This window comes from Oncorhynchus keta, chromosome 6, assembly GCF_023373465.1.
Source record: "Oncorhynchus keta strain PuntledgeMale-10-30-2019 chromosome 6, Oket_V2, whole genome shotgun sequence".
Lineage (NCBI taxonomy): Eukaryota > Metazoa > Chordata > Actinopteri > Salmoniformes > Salmonidae > Oncorhynchus > Oncorhynchus keta.
The window spans coordinates 37,570,051-37,587,130 of record NC_068426.1 but is presented as its reverse complement, the minus strand read 5'-3'; positions in this window follow the sequence as shown (position 1 = coordinate 37,587,130).

The window sequence follows — 17,080 nt, the reverse complement described above, 5'->3', positions numbered from 1 at the left end:
GAGATGAGGCCATTCCTCAGAGATGAGGACCATTCCTCAGAGATGAGGCCATTCCTCAGAGATGAGGACCATTCCTCAGAGATGAGGACCATTCCTCAGAGATGAGGCCATTCCTCAGAGATGAGGACCATTCCTCAGAGATGAGGCCATTCCTCAGAGATGAGGACCATTCCTCAGAGATGAGGCCATTCCTCAGAGATGAGGACCATTCCTCAGAGATGAGGACCATTCCTCAGAGATGAGGCCATTCCTCAGAGATGAGGCCATTCCTCAGAGTTGAGGCCATTCCTCAGAGTTGAGGCCATTCCTCAGAGATGAGGACCATTCCTCAGAGATGAGGACCATTCCTCAGAGATGAGGCCATTCCTCAGAGATGAGGCCATTCCTCAGAGATGAGGCCATTCCTCAGAGATGAGGCCATTCCTCAGAGATGAGGACCATTCCTCAGAGATGAGGCCATTCCTCAGAGATGAGGCCATTCCTCAGAGATGAGGACCATTCCTCAGAGATGAGGCCATTCCTCAGAGATGAGGCCATTCCTCAGAGATGAGGACCATTCCTCAGAGATGAGGACCATTCCTCAGAGATGAGGCCATTCCTCAGAGATGAGGCCATTCCTCAGAGATGAGGACCATTCCTCAAACTGTTTGAATAATTGTTCATATTTGCGTTTTGTCTCTGTTGTTCATTCTGCCCTCGATTTAACGGATATTCATGTTTGTCTAACTCAAATTTGCGGCTGCCTGTTTTCAGTCAGGTCACATGCCGTGTCATATTCAACAAAGCAATAGTTAATCATTGTTATGTCTTCATTTGAATGGACCTTCTACTTTGTCACACCCCTGTACTTATAGTCTGCACCGAGGAATTTGAAGAGGATTTTCCAAATTGTTGTACATGAAATTAGACCCATGAAATAACACAGTGGAGAGAAAGGTGGCTCTCCCTCACGCTATGGACTGCTAATCCAAAGGCGACACAAATCAAACTTTTATCAACCTTTCAAGTTGACGAGTAACAGATTATTTATTAAAGCAAATCGATAGTGCATATCTACGCTATTTTTGGCTATCAGTTATGGTGACCAACTTTGTTGGGGAGCTCCTTGGGCTAGAGGAGATTAATTGAGACTGGCAGAGAGCTCCAGCCAGTCTGTCTACAGTCAAAGAGCCCTTTCAGGCCAGGAGTGCCTCAATTTATAGCCTTGTATCTATTGTGAACCTCTTTACAGGCATAGAAGAACTATACTGCTTTTATTTTGATGATTTTGATATGTGGGGAAGATTAATAGGAATTCTGTCTGTTTGTGGAGCTGTGTTGCGACATGCACAGACTTGCACAGGCTTGTGGCACTATATCTGACATTTTTTATTTTGGACTGTACACCACAGTGTAAAAACAAATGCGACTCATAAAGATACTGCACATCAATGTTTTCTGTGGGACTATGTATATTAATGTGTGGTATATAACAAGTGTTTGATTACTGCTTTTTTTGAAACAGGTCTTACTTTAAAGAGATTTTGGTAATATGTTGTATTTTTTAAGTTCCTCTTCAACCTATGGAGATTACTACAGTGATAACATTGTTTTTTACGTTACTTAGAAATAGCTTTTCAACTGCATGGTGATTAGTGCTTTAGGTTATTACACAAAAACAGTCCCTCACATGTTAATGCAATGTTGTAACTAGTTTTATTGGCGTTACTACATGGCCATAAACAATGTAATGCAAGGTGTTACTGAGATGGTGCATATCAATGGGATCAAGGGTTGGGGTTAATTACACAAATTCAATTCTCTCTCCCTGTAAATTCAATTTAATTCAAATCAAATTCCAGGTCAATAATTCACAGATAACTAAATTCCTCTTAATTCCAATGTTAGGTAAATTCCGAGAATTTAATTCCCAATTCAATATTATCCCCAACAATTTCACATATTCAATTAATTTCCGTCAGACTTTGAGGCTAATCATGTCACTGTTCAGAAAGCCTAGCTATATTAGAAATATATAAATAGATTCAAATCATTTAAAACAAATCCTGCAGTCATTATTTTTAACTAAGTGCAGTAATTCCATTAACTGGGACAATGTAAAAATTCTATTCCAAAGACAAAATATTTTTAGAATTCTAAACAGTCGTATTCTAATTCCATAATTATTCACTTCATGAGTAAATTCAAGAATTTAATTGGAATTTCACATTTGAATTGACCCCAACTCTGATGGGATCACCTGTAATTCACAACGAAATACTATAATGCTGTGTGTCGAGGTTCACCATGCAAGTTATATAGTAAGTGTGAAAGTAGAAAATCTTAATTATGTCTACTGTTTATATTTTAAACGTCAACTAAATGCACAGCTCAAAAGTGACACTCACTATGACAAACCAGTACAATACCAATAGATGCCCGATTGTGTTTTTACTGTCACAATGCTCTGAAGTGTATCAACCGTGACCTAGAGATTTTCTGACTATAATCTTGGCGACACTGTCCCTTCTGCCACAGTTCAATGAACAACGGCTCCCTCACATAAACAACGGCCAGTTAATCATGGATGCTTTGCCCTAAATGCAAATGTTCATATAGTCAGTAGGGGTGTTGGAGATCATGCAGCAGCAAGGTGAACCGGTTTATATGTTGGAGAAGGAGATAGAAGTTTCAGTCGTGGAAGGAAACAACAGCATTTGGAGAACTCTTCTCTTTCTCTCCATTTTGGGGTTTTGATATGCATTGGTGAGTGATGCATTCCATGTGTCTTTTGTCAATGTGCATTATAGGATTGGCCGTGTGAACATTCTCAGCTTCTCAGCTCTTTTAAGCTATGCATTTCAACATAAATAAGGCATGCATTTTCTGGGTGAAGCCTGCACATGATCTTTTATTTATTATAATGCACCTGAAGTGAACAAAGGTCTTATTGATCAACTTTTGAGCCAGACGGAATCTGGCAAATATAATGTGAATACTGTAAATAACATACAAATATGCATTTAAGCTTACATTCTGCCAACTATGTGATTCCAACCTACTGTATGACAACACCAAGACAATATTTTGTTCAAATAATGTTTTTTTTCCTACAGGGCTGTTAGACGCTCAATTCTTAATTTGTTACCTTATGTGTTGTGTTTGATTGACATTCAGTAATAACACTTAGACTAATCGTACTCATCAAAATTATAATCAAAGTATTGAAAGCAGGTACGTGAGGCGACTTGCAGATTGTGGCAGCATATTTCTGTGGCCTACTATGCGAGGGTCGTTGAGTACCCTGTGACAGTTGGAGGTCTGAAAGCACTTACTGTACATTTCAATATCCTTCATTACCATACTAAAAAGTTCTGGTATGAAAGTCACCCAGTCTGATGGAGCATTTATGCTATGCCTTGGTAATTCACAGGTTCTGGGCCCAACCATGGCAAATCGGACCAAGCTGTGTAAAGTGATGTGAAAAGACATGGTTGACAATGTTGTCAGTGAAATGCATCACAAATATGCCCCTGGGAATGTATCACCGTCCGTTGGCCATGATTATAGAAATATATATGAGGCAAAAGCAGTTTAGGAACACACAGTAGTTCCTCTCTATGGCTTTAGTCTTGAGCAATCGTGTTACTACATCTGAACCCAATATGATACCCATCTGCCAACAGTAACATAAATGGGAACTGATTTTTACAAGCTTCAAAGATGCCACAAAAAGAGAGTGGGATAGGGCCTGAGTGAAAAGCTATATTGAATGCTCTCCTTAACGACTGTGGTTCTTATACATAGGGCTTCATAAGAATTCCGAAGAGATAAATAGCGTAGCTGCCGAGGAAAAAAACAAACAATGTGAAAGTGTTTGAAAAATGTGCCTGGCTTTTAGTGTGTTTTAATGCTTGCAATATACATATGCAGAAAGGCTTATAGAAGAGAGGGGTAAAGGGATGGGGCAACTGTTTTGGTCTATTGTAGTTACTCATATGGGGCAGTGAGGAGTAAACAAAAAGCATCACTTACTTCAAATCCATCCATTCAGTCATCATAAAAGGAACTGCTCCTCGATTTTGTCACGCCTATAGTCCTATACAGACTGTAGCAACAATCTAATAGGCTGTATATTCTGTCGTGAAAACAAAAAACAGTGTGGCAAACTGCCAGTATTGGAAAGTTGTTCCAAAGTTCAAGTCAATAAAATACATTTCAGAGTTCATACTATTGTCATAAATGTATCATCACTGAAGTTACTTTGAAACGTTCACACTTTCGAGATACTGTACCTCTAACTTAATCTATTGGTGGCCATTATTGTCACATCCAGTGCTAAATCTGAGAGGCGATGAGAAAAACGGATGGATTTTGTAACACTATTGGCTAAGAGGCAGAGTGTGCGAACGTAGGAGCTAGTCTAAGTCTGGAGACAGTGTTCTGCGGTACTGCAGCGTTCTTCATCTGAAATGTGGTTCAGGGATCTGGGGGAGGTCATTGACTTGAAGAGAATGTGTTTAAGAGCTGAAAGACATGCAGCTTTTAATAAAACATGGAGACAAGGAATTTGCTCTCTGGAATACTGGCGGGATGCATTTTGAATTCAGAGACTTACCCACTGGGCACACACTGGATGAATCAATGTTGTTACGTTGAACCAATGTGGAATAGACGTTGAATTGACATCTGTACCCAGTGGATAGACACTGGAGTTATTCCTTTGTTGATTGACCTGAATTAGAGTGTAAAGCATTTGCTTCACTGAGACGTCTGGAAATGGTTTGAAATGTCTCTTTCCACTGAGTAGGTAGTTAAGAGGAGAGTTGTTGCTCTAAGGAAAAAGTGTCATATTTAGCTTTGAACCAACCAACCAGTTGCAGTGACCACTTTTTCAGTTAGGAGAGAGGTGGAGATGTCATTGTATCAGGGCGCTAATATTGAAATGATGATATAATGACCGGTTGATATGCTCCATAAAAAGAAAAGTTATAATTACCTGCTAAATACCCTCAGGTCGGGACTTGTACCAAAACAGAACTGTATGGTTAATTTTTCTGTAAACCAAACCTGTCTGTGCTCTCTCTCCACTATAAAAATGCATAGCTAATTGAACATATTACAATTTTCCTCTCTCAAGAAATATGATTACATAAAGACATAACCTTGGCCAATTTGGTGCTTTTATAGATAGTATACAAAGCTGTACAACTTGCACTGTTTGCACAAGGTGGAACGTTTTTATTGTGTTTCTGTCTTAACCCTCAGCCTGTGTTGTCTGTTAGCACACATAACCTCTTTATGTAACAGTCATGTTTCTGTCTTAACCCTCAGCCTGTGTTGTCTGTTAGCACACATAACCTCTTTAGGTAACAGTCATGTTTCTGTCTTAACCCTCAGCCTGTGTTGTCTGTTAGTAACACACTGTCTTATAGCCTGTGTTGTCTGTTACCTCTTTAGGTAACAGTCATGTTTCTGTCTTAACCCTCAGCCTGTGTTGTCTGTTACACATAACCTAGGTAACAGTCATGTTTCTTTTAGGTAACAGTCAGTGTTTCTGTCTTAACCCTCAGCCTGTGTTGTCTGTTACATAACCTCTTTAGGTAACAGTCATGTTTCTGTCTTAACCCTCAGCCTGTGTTGTCTGTTACATAACCTCTTTATAACAGTCATGTTTCTTCTTAACCCTCAGCCTGTAACAGTAACAGTCATGTTTCTGTCTTAACCCTCAGCCTGTGTTGTCTGTTAGCACACATAACCTCTTTAGGTAACAGTCATGTTTCTGTCTTAACCCTCAGCCTGTGTTGTCTGTTACATAACCTCTTTATGTAACAGTCATGTTTCTGTCTTAACCCTCAGCCTGTGTTGTCTGTTACATAACCTCTTTAGGTAACAGTCATGTTCCTGTCTTAACCCTCAGCCTGTGTTGTCTGTTACATAACCTCTTTAGGTAACAGTCTGTGTTGTCTGTTAGCACACATAACCTCTTTAGGTAACAGTCATGTTTCTGTCTTAACCCTCAGCCTGTGTTGTCTGTTACATAACCTCTTTAGGTAACAGTCATGTTTCTGTCTTAACCCTCAGCCTGTGTTGTCTGTTAGCACACATAACCTCTTTAGGTAACAGTCATGTTTCTGTCTTAACCCTCAGCCTGTGTTGTCTGTTAGCACACATAACCTCTTTATGTAACAGTCATGTTTCTGTCTTAACCCTCAGCCTGTGTTGTCTGTTACATAACCTCTTTAGGTAACAGTCATGTTTCTGTCTTAACCCTCAGCCTGTGTTGTCTGTTAGCACACATAACCTCTTTAGGTAACAGTCATGTTTCTGTCTTAACCCTCAGCCTGTGTTGTCTGTTAGCACCTCTTTACAGTAACCTCTTTATGTAACAGTCATGTTTCTGTCTTAACCCTCAGTGTGTTGTCTGTTCATGCTGTCTTAACCCTCAGCCTAACCTCTTTATGTAACAGTCATGTTTCTGTCTTAACCCTCAGCCTGTGTTGTCTGTTACATAACCTCTTTAGGTAACAGTCATGTTTCTGTCTTAACCCTCAGCCTGTGTTGTCTGTTAGCACACATAACCTCTTTAGGTAACAGTCATGTTTCTGTCTTAACCCTCAGCCTGTGTTGTCTGTTAGCACACATAACCTCTTTAGGTAACAGTCATGTTTCTGTCTTAACCCTCAGCCTGTGTTGTCTGTTAGCACACATAACCTCTTTAGGTAACAGTCATGTTTCTGTCTTAACCCTCAGCCTGTGTTGTCTGTTAGCAGTCATGTTTCAACCCTAACCTCTTTAGGTAACAGTCATGTTTCTGTCTTAACCCTCAGCCTGTGTTGTCTGTTAGCACATGTTTCTGTCTTAACCCTCATAACCTCTTTAGGTAACAGTCATGTTTCTGTCTTAACCCTCAGCCTGTGTTGTCTGTTAGCACACATAACCTCTTTAGGTAACAGTCATGTTTCTGTCTTAACCCTCAGCCTGTGTTGTCTGTTAGCACACATAACCTCTTTAGGTAACAGTCATGTTTCTGTCTTAACCCTCAGCCTGTGTTGTCTGTTAGCACACATAACCTCTTTAGGTAACAGTCATGTTTCTGTCTTAACCCTCAGCCTGTGTTGTCTGTTACATAACCTCTTTAGGTAACAGTCATGTTTCTGTCTTAACCCTCAGCCTGTGTTGTCTGTTAGCACACATAACCTCTTTAGGTAACAGTCATGTTTCTGTCTTAACCCTCAGCCTGTGTTGTCTGTTAGCACACATAACCTCTTTAGGTAACAGTCATGTTTCTGTCTTAACCCTCAGCCTCAGTTACCTGTAACAGTCATGTCTGTTAACCCTCAGCCTGTGTTGTCTGTTACATAACCTCTTTAGGTAACAGTCATGTTTCTGTCTTAACCCTCAGCCTGTGTTGTCTGTTAGCACACATAACCTCTTTAGGTAACAGTCATGTTTCTGTCTTAACCCTCAGCCTGTGTTGTCTGTTACATAACCTCTTTAGGTAACAGTCATGTTTCTGTCTTAACCCTCAGCCTGTGTTGTCTGTTAGCACACATAACCTCTTTAGGTAACAGTCATGTTTCTGTCTTAACCCTCAGCCTGTGTTGTCTGTTACATAACCTCTTTAGGTAACAGTCATGTTTCTGTCTTAACCCTCAGCCTGTGTTGTCTGTTACATAACCTCTTTAGGTAACAGTCATGTTTCTGTCTTAACCCTCAGCCTGTGTTGTCTGTTACATAACCTCTTTAGGTAACAGTCATGTTTCTGTCTTAACCCTCAGCCTGTGTTGTCTGTTAGCACACATAACCTCTTTAGGTAACAGTCATGTTTCTGTCTTAACCCTCAGCCTGTGTTGTCTGTTAGCACACATAACCTCTTTAGGTAACAGTCATGTTTCTGTCTTAACCCTCAGCCTGTGTTGTCTGTTAGCACACATAACCTTTAGGTAACTTTTCTGTCTTAGGTAACAGTCATGTTTCTGTCTTAACCCTCAGCCTGTGTTGTCTGTTACATAACCTCTTTAGGTAACAGTCATGTTTCTGTCTTAACCCTCAGCCTGTGTTGTCTGTTAGCACACATAACCTCTTTATGTAACAGTCATGTTTCTGTCTTAACCCTCAGCCTGTGTTGTCTGTTACATAACCTCTTTAGGTAACAGTCATGTTTCTGTCTTAACCCTCAGCCTGTGTTGTCTGTTAGCACACATAACCTCTTTAGGTAACAGTCATGTTTCTGTCTTAACCCTCAGCCTGTGTTGTCTGTTACATAACCTCTTTAGGTAACAGTCATGTTTCTGTCTTAACCCTCAGCCTGTGTTGTCTGTTAGCACACATAACCTCTTTATGTAACAGTCATGTTTCTGTCTTAACCCTCAGCCTGTGTTGTCTGTTACATAACCTCTTTAGGTAACAGTCATGTTTCTGTTTAACCCTGTCTTTAACCTCTTTAGGTAACAGTCATGTTTCTCAGCCTGTGTTGTCTGTTACATAACCTCTTTAGGTAACAGTCATGTTTCTGTCTTAACCCTCAGCCTGTGTTGTCTGTTACATAACCTCTTTAGGTAACAGTCATGTTTCTGTCTTAACCCTCAGCCTGTGTTGTCTGTCTTAACCCTCAGCCTGTGTTGTCTGTTAGCACACATAACCTCTTTAGGTAACAGTCATGTTTCTGTCTTAACCCTCAGCCTGTGTTGTCTGTTACATAACCTCTTTAGGTAACAGTCATGTTTCTGTCTTAACCCTCAGCCTGTGTTGTCTGTTAGCACACATAACCTCTTTAGGTAACAGTCATGTTTCTGTCTTAACCCTCAGCCTGTGTTGTCTGTTACATAACCTCTTTATGTAACAGTCATGTTCCTGTCGGACAGAAGCCAATGTCAGTGGCGAGTCCATTCAGAACTAAGATGTTCCCCATTTTGTCCACTGTGTCAGGCTCATTGTGAGCATACTGCTTTATGAATGGGCTTCCCTACAGGCCCAAGAAATACCAGCTGGGTTTTGGTCAGCGTTTGGTACACTAACGGAAGGAAGCAATGCTTATAATATATGGTTCAAATTCATTTAAAAAAATACTACAAACCTGACAACATTTTCACAGTTCAGTATTTAGGGCTGAAATTTCATATTTGTGTAGTTAGGACTTTTTTGACTAAAATGTAATAATTTGTCAGTATCAATACAATAATAGGCCTAGTACTTTTGAAGGTCCATGGTATTTTCTACAGTCTTTACTTTTGGGGACTGGATACTGTGCTATGTAGCATCTGGTTAAATGTTACAAACTCTGACATTAGGAGATAGTATCCAATTGCATAATTGGCTTTTAGTGGCTCTTGGTAGACCCATCTTGAAGATCATCAACCGTCAGTACTACTGAGTGGCGATCACAGGCACATCCACTATCTATCTGCTCTAGTAACCAACATCTATAGCAGACATTTCCAGCCTCCTCACAGCACTAAACAATAATAACTGTTGACTTTCATAAATTCAGTATTTCCTATTGATGTTCTGTTATGGAACAGTTAATAGAACATACAGTATATACAATAGCCGATGGATAGCCAGCCCAGAGCCTGTATGATCCATTGTTTAATCATGGGTGGGTGAATGTAGGGATTATATGGTCTTGTGGTTCAAATATCATTTTCCATCATCGACAGAACTCCAAGTCCTATCAATGCTTCTCTACTGTACATTCCCTGTTCATCTCAGAAAGGAACTATTCGATTTGGAATGACTGTATGTACGTTGTGTAATCATTTAATTCAATATTTTGTATATTTGGATCATAGAGTTAAAGATGCGTTATTAAAGGTTTTGTATCATTTCAGACAGTAGTTTTGAAAGTATGGGCTCATGAGGCAAAACGGGGGCCCGAAAATTGTGCACAATTGTGTACATATGATATGTATGATACATATGACATGTAAATATATATGTAATTGCAATTTGTATGATATGTTACAAATTCCAATTCGTACTTTATGTTATGAATTTGTAAGTCCCTGCATACCACTGCTGGCTTGCTTCTGAAGCTAAGCAGGGTTGGTCCTGGTCAGTTCCTGGATGGGAGACCAGATGCTGCTGGAAGTGGTGTTGGAGGGCCTGTAGGAGGCACTCTTTCCTCTGGTCTACACAAATATCCCAATGCCCCAGGGTAGTGGTGGGGACACTGCCCTGTGTAGGGTGCTGTCTTTCGGATGGGATGTTAAATGGGTGTCCTGACTCTCTGAGGTCATTAAAGATCCCATGGCACTTATCGTAAGAGTAGGGGTGCTAACCCTGCCTAAATTCCCAATCTGGCCCTCAAACCATCACGGTCACCTAATAATCCCCCGTTTACAATTGGCTCATTCATCCCCCCTCCTCTCCCCCGTAACTATTCCTCCTAGTTCTTGCTGCAAATGAGAACGTGTTCTCAATCAACTTACCTGGTAAAATAACGGATACATAAAGAGGAAATTTGAGATGACTTGGATTGCAAATGGCAAAGGCATTGATCAAGAGCAATGATTGTTATGGATAAATAAGATACGAGTGAACCTCCAGAGATGATTCCAGTAAAATAGACCAATTCAACAACAATCACACACAGTAAGTCAAGAAGGTTTGAACAAGGTTCATACGATAAACCTTTAAAAAAAAAAATATATATATATATATCATTTCCACAAACCCTGTGCTTTGTGAGAAGATTCAAATGTTGTCCTTAGACCTTCCAAGCATTCCTATTTGCAATTTCAACATAGGCTCCACCATTCCTTGGCTGATATTATGACCAGTCTTGTGTTTACTACGTCTCCTCTTCTTTCGGGGCCTATTCTGCTATAGCTGCTTACAGCTCCTTTAGTGCTTCCTGGACAGTAGGCCTATACTTGCCATGGGATTTCTACCGGCCCAGCCCCCCCCCCATAATTAGGCCACCCACATTCACAGTCATACGCCTGGGATTGTGTACTCTGAAAGATTCCTGTGAACTTCATATTGGAAACTGACTGATTGGGAAGAATGGATTTGAAGTAGGGGCTCTGCTGCTTTCAATGAATGTACCATTGAATACATTTAGGTAGCTAGCACCTTGGAGTTTTCCTTGTTTGCTAATATGATGAACACTGTATCTGAAGGAGAGACTCACCTTTTCAGTAGCAAGTTGCATTTTATTAGGATATGACACAGGAATTCTCCATTTCTGATGAACAATCTGTGATTAACCTTTGTTAGGCTGCTATATCAATGTTATGAAGTGCATCAATGAATAGGGGAGACTATGTATTCACAATATAGCCTATTCAAATGCTACAGATGTGGATGAATATAATTATGTGCGTTCCTGTTTATGAAAGGCTCCCGTTGTGAATCGTGCAGGCAGCAGCCCAGCTCTTTTGATTGAATTGGTGGTCCTTTAGATTTCCATGAAATCAAATCATTCTGATGAATAAAGCGTGACACAATTAAAGTGCATTAATTCCTACATTTTCAAGAACATTCCCTCAAAAGCTCTTCATCGTTTGGAGAAAGCAGCAAGAAAAGGGCTCTGGAAAGTCCCCTCTGTTGTAAACCTAGATGATTCTGTGATGCTTTTTTTTTTTTTACAATAAATTAAATTAATTATTTCTCTCTAGTTCTCCAGAAGCCTCTCGCATTTCTTGGGAAAATGAAGCATGAATGCATGCCCATAAATTAGGATGAGACTACTTAGGTTTAATTAAATTTTGAGCAATTAAATGTGTACTAGGAGGATAAAGTGACCTTTTGAATTGAGCTTAACACATGTATGTATTTCAGTGTAAAGGTATAGGAGACCCCCCCCCCCCTCAGAAAAAAAATCCTCTTCAAAACTAGATGTCACTTCACTTCCCGAAGTTGCTGCCTTCTTGGGACAACCTTGTAAAATATATTTAATCTCAATAGGATTTAGAAAAAGACATAAAAACAAATATGTACAGTATGTGGTAAATAGGATAATCATGTAGCATGTGCTTCACAGCACTGCACAGAGTTTTGAAACAAAGTTTCCATGGACCTCTTTGGTAAAACTCCTATGCATCAGCTACAATGGGAGTGGTTTTCATACCATAATGTAGCTAGTTCTCTTCTGCGGGCTGGGACCAATTAAGTAGCCTCTAGGCAACTTATTTGAAAACAAATGATTATCACTGTAAAATTATTCAAACACAGAAAGCCAAATAATCTGAAAATAAACATTACCAGGTATTCTCATTCATTATTTGGGTCTATAGTGTCATGGACAGACAATATGACACTAGATAGTAAGAAACGTTAACCTGTTCACATGAAGTTATGTACATCTCTTATGGCGGTTATCCTTGCCTGCAAAGGTACAATCTCAACCACTCACAGTCCAAGCTCTTTGTATGTTTCCCAGGGGGAGCAGGAAGTCTTTGGTTTGATGATGCAGGTTTTGATTGACGTGCCAGTGTCACGCCAACAGAGTTAGGAATGATGGTGCTTTCAAGACAACTGGGAACTTGGAAAAAAACAAGGTCAAATCATGAAGTCAGTTATCTTCAGGTCGGAACGTTGCAGCTCTAGAAAGATACCCAAGTTCTCAACATGGAATTCCGAGTTGAATGACTGTTCCAAAAAAATGTCTGCAAAGGCACTGAAGTCTAAGATTTACTAGCTCAGAGTTCCCAGTTGTTTTGAATGCGGCATTAGAATCATTATTGGGGGATGAGGAGGACCTCCATGGACCATTTTTTGTCCAGAAATCATTTAGACATTCATTGCATTTAATTAAAAAAATATATATTTAACTAGGCAAGCCAGTTAAGAAAACAATTCTTACTTACAATGACAGCCTACCAGGGAACAGTCTTGTTCAGGGGCAGAATGACAGATTTTTACCTTGTCAGCTCAGGGATTCAATCCAGCAACCTTTTGGTTACTGGCCCAATGCTCTAACCACTAGGCTGCCACCACAATGTTGTAAAGTTGCACTCTGATAGTCAGGAAGCAAGTTCAGGGAGTGAGTAAATGTAATGAATAAATGAAACACGTAACAAACAGCGCACTGACATGAAACAGGAACAGAAACAATGACGATTGGGAAAGGGGGAGTGACTTATACAGGGCAGGTGATCAAGGAGGTGAAGGAGTCCAGGTGAGTGTCATTATGAGCTAATGCGCGTACCGATGGTGACAGGTGTGCTCCATAAAGAGCAGCCTGGTGACCTAGAGGCCGGAGAGGGAGCACACATGACAATTGTAGTAACTGCTCTCTCTAGGGTTGCTATTTTCTCGAGTTTTATCGTGTCAATTAATTTGTGACATTCCTGGATTAGTCATCATTATAAGTAATAAATACGATAGTCAGTCAGTTTAAAAGAGGTTAAGGGTACAAGACTGTGTCATAAACATTAAAACAGGTCTGTACCCAGACAATTTGAACTTTTACTTTTAAAAATCCAGCTCTCTAACAACACGTCTCTCACCATTGCCACCTGCTATAGACCACCCTCTGCCCCCAGCTGTGCTCTGGACACCATATGTGAACTGATTGTCCCCCATTTATCTTCAGAGCTCGTGCTGCTAAGCGACCTAAACTGGAACATGCTTTTAACACCCCAGCCATAAGCTTGATGCCCTCAATCTCACACAAATGATCAATGAACCTACCAGGCACCACCCCAAAGCCGTAAACACGGGCACCCTCATAGATATCATCCTAACCAACTTGCCCTCTAAATACACCTCTTTTGTTTTCAATCAAGATCTCAGCGATCACTGCCTCCTTGCCTGCATCCGTAATGGGTCAGCGGTCAAACAACCTCCACTCATCACTGTCAAACGCTCCCTGAAACACTTCAGCGAGCAGGCCTTGGCAGGCCTTGGTTCTCTCCAGACCTGACTGCCCTTAAACAACACAAAAACAGCCTATGGCGTTCTGCATTAGCATCGAACAGCCCCCGTGAAATGCAACTTTTCAGGGAAGCTAGAAACCAATATACACAGGCAGTTAGAAAAGCCAAGGCTAGCTTTTTCAAGCAGAAATTTGCTTCCTGCAAAACAACCTAAAAAAAGTTTGGGGACTCTGTAAAGTCCATGGAGAATAAGAATACCTCCTCCCAGCTGCCCATTGCACTGAGGATAGGAAACACTGTCACCACCGATAAATAAATCCACTATATTTGAGAATTTCAAGAAGCATTTTTCTACGGCTGGCGATGCTTTCCACCTGGGTACCCCTACCCCGGTCAACACTGCACCCCCCACAGCAACTCGCCCAAGCCTTCCCCATTTTTCCTTCTCCCAAATCCAGTCAGCTGATGTTCAGAAAGAGCTGCAAATCAGCAAGGACTGGACAATCTGGACCTACAAATCAGCAAGGGCTGGACAATCTGGACCCTTTCTTTCTAAAATGATCTGCTGAAATTGTTGCAACCCCTATTACTAGCCTGTTGAACCTCTCTTTCGTGTCGTCTGAGATTCCCAAAGATTGGAAAGCAGCTGCGGTCATCGCCCTCTTCAAAGGGGGGGACACTCTTGACCCAAACTGCTACAGACCTATATCAATCCTACCCTGCCTTTCTAAGGTCTTCGAAAGCCAAGTCAACAAACAGATTACCGACCATTTTGAATCCCACCATACCTTCTCCACTATGCAATCTGTTTTAAATTCTGGTCATGGGTGCACCTCAGCCACGCTCAAGGTCCTAAACGATATATCTTAACCGCATCGATAAGAAACAATACTGTGCAGCCGTATTCATTGACCTGGCTCTTTTGACTCTGTCAATCACCACATCCTCATCGGCAGACTCGATAGCCTTGGTTTCTCAAATGATTGCCTCGCCTGGTTCACCAACTACTTCTTTGATAGAGTTCAGTGTGTCAGTTCAGTGGCCTGTTGTCCGGGCCTCTGGCTGTCTCTATGGGGGTGCCACAGGGTTCAATTCTTGGACCGACTCTCTTCTCTGTATACATCAATGATGTCGCTCTTGCTGCTGGTGAGTCTCTGATCCACCTCTACGCAGACAACATCATTCTGTATACTTCTGTCCCTTCTTTGAACACTGTTATCAACCCTCCAGACTAGCTTCAATGCCATACAACTCTCCTTCCGTGGCCTCTAATTGCTCTTAAGTAAAACTAAATGCATGCTCTTCAACCGATCGCAGCCTGCACCTGCCCGCCCGTCCAACATCACTACTCTGGACAGTTCTGACTTAGAATATGTGGACAACTACAAATACCTAGGTGTCTGGTTAGACTGTAAACTCTCCTTCTAGACTCACATCAAACATCTCCAATCCAAAGTTAAATCTAGAATTGGCTTCCTATTTCGCAACAAAGTATCCTTTACACATACTGCCAAATATACCCTCGTAAAACTGACCATCCTACTGAACCTCGACTTCGGCGATGTCATTTACGAAAGAGCCTCCAATACACTACTCAATACATTGGATGCAGTCTATCACAGAGCCATCCGTTTTGTCACCAAAGCCCCATATACTACCCACCACTGCAACCTGGACGCTCTCGTTGGCTGGCCCTCGCCAAACCCACTGGCTCCAGGTCATCTACAAGACCCTGCTAGTTAAAGTCCCCCCTTATCTCAGCTCACTGGTCACCATAGCAGCACTCACCTGTAGCACACGCTCCAGCAGGTATATCTCTCTGGTCACCCCCAAAACCAATCCTTCATTTGGCCGCCTTTCCTTCCAGTTCTCTGCTGCCAATGACTGGAACAAACTACAAAAATCTCTGAAACTGGAAACACTTATCTCCCTCACTAGCTTTAAGCACCAGCTGTCAGAGCAGCTCACAGATTACTGCACCTGTACATAGCCCGTCTTTAATTTAGCCCAAACAACTACCTCTCTCCCTACTGTATTTATTTATTTATTTTGCTCCTTTGCACCCCAATTTTTCTATCTCTACTTTGCACATTCTTCCACTGCAAATCTACCATTCCAGTGTTTTACTTGCTATATTGTATTTACTTTGCCATCATGGCCTTTTTTTGCCTTTACCTCCCTTATCTCACCTCATTTGCTCATATTATATATAGACTTATTCTTCTACTGTATTATTTACTGTATGTTTGTTTTACTCCATGTGTATCTCTGTGTTGTTGTATGTGTCGAACTGCTTTGCTTTATCTTGGCCAGGTCGCAATAGTAAATGAGAACTTGTTCTCAACTAGTCTACCTGGTTAAATAAAGGTGAAATAAAATATTTATTTATTTTTAAAACAAGGACTGTGTACATATCTGGCTATGCTGGCAAAATCACTACATATCCCATCGAGCCAAATGGGGGATGCTGCCTATTGTCACAGTTCGAAGAGCAGACAGAAACGTCCATTTAACCCTACGCCAATGACACCGGTGGATCTCAAAACTGAAATTGGATCTGCGTTAAGTAGCAACGATATCCTTTGCCACCGTCGTTTTATGACAGGTATCTCGAACCAGTCATGACTATTTAACAAAACAATAAAGAATTTTCAAATTTCTTTCCAGAAAATGTCTTAGTCACATGATTATATAACTAGCAAAGGAGTTTTCAAGTTAAGGTTGCAATATTTTTTAAGTTTGGCAATGAGGATGAAAACTAGCATAGTTCAGCCAGAGACACTAGAGAAAGGAGGAGATAGGAATCCTATTGGGCAATGAATGAAGGAAATTTTAACGCCCCACCCAGCAGACTGTCGTCCAATCACATTCACGTTGTCATGATACGTCACGTGGTTGTTAAGCTAATCGTCACATATTCCTTTCTCAAAGTCAGGGTATTATGGTACGTTCAAGACAACTGGGAACTCAGGATAAAACTAGGTCAAATCATGACGTCGGTGATCTTCATGTTGGAAAGTCAGAGCTCTAGAAAGAGGCCCAAGTTCCTGACTTGGAATTCTGAGGTGGATGACCATTCAAAACGATTTTCCGAGCTTGATTTTTTTTTCAAGTTCCCAGTTGTCTTGAAAGCACACACATCTGAAGTCGAAAATTTCCGAGTTCCCAGTTGTTTTGAACTCTGCATTAGTTGAGAAACTTGCCTATTTTATTAGAAAGTAGGCAATATCACGATTCCAAAGATATACAAAATTACAGAGAACAATTATCTTACA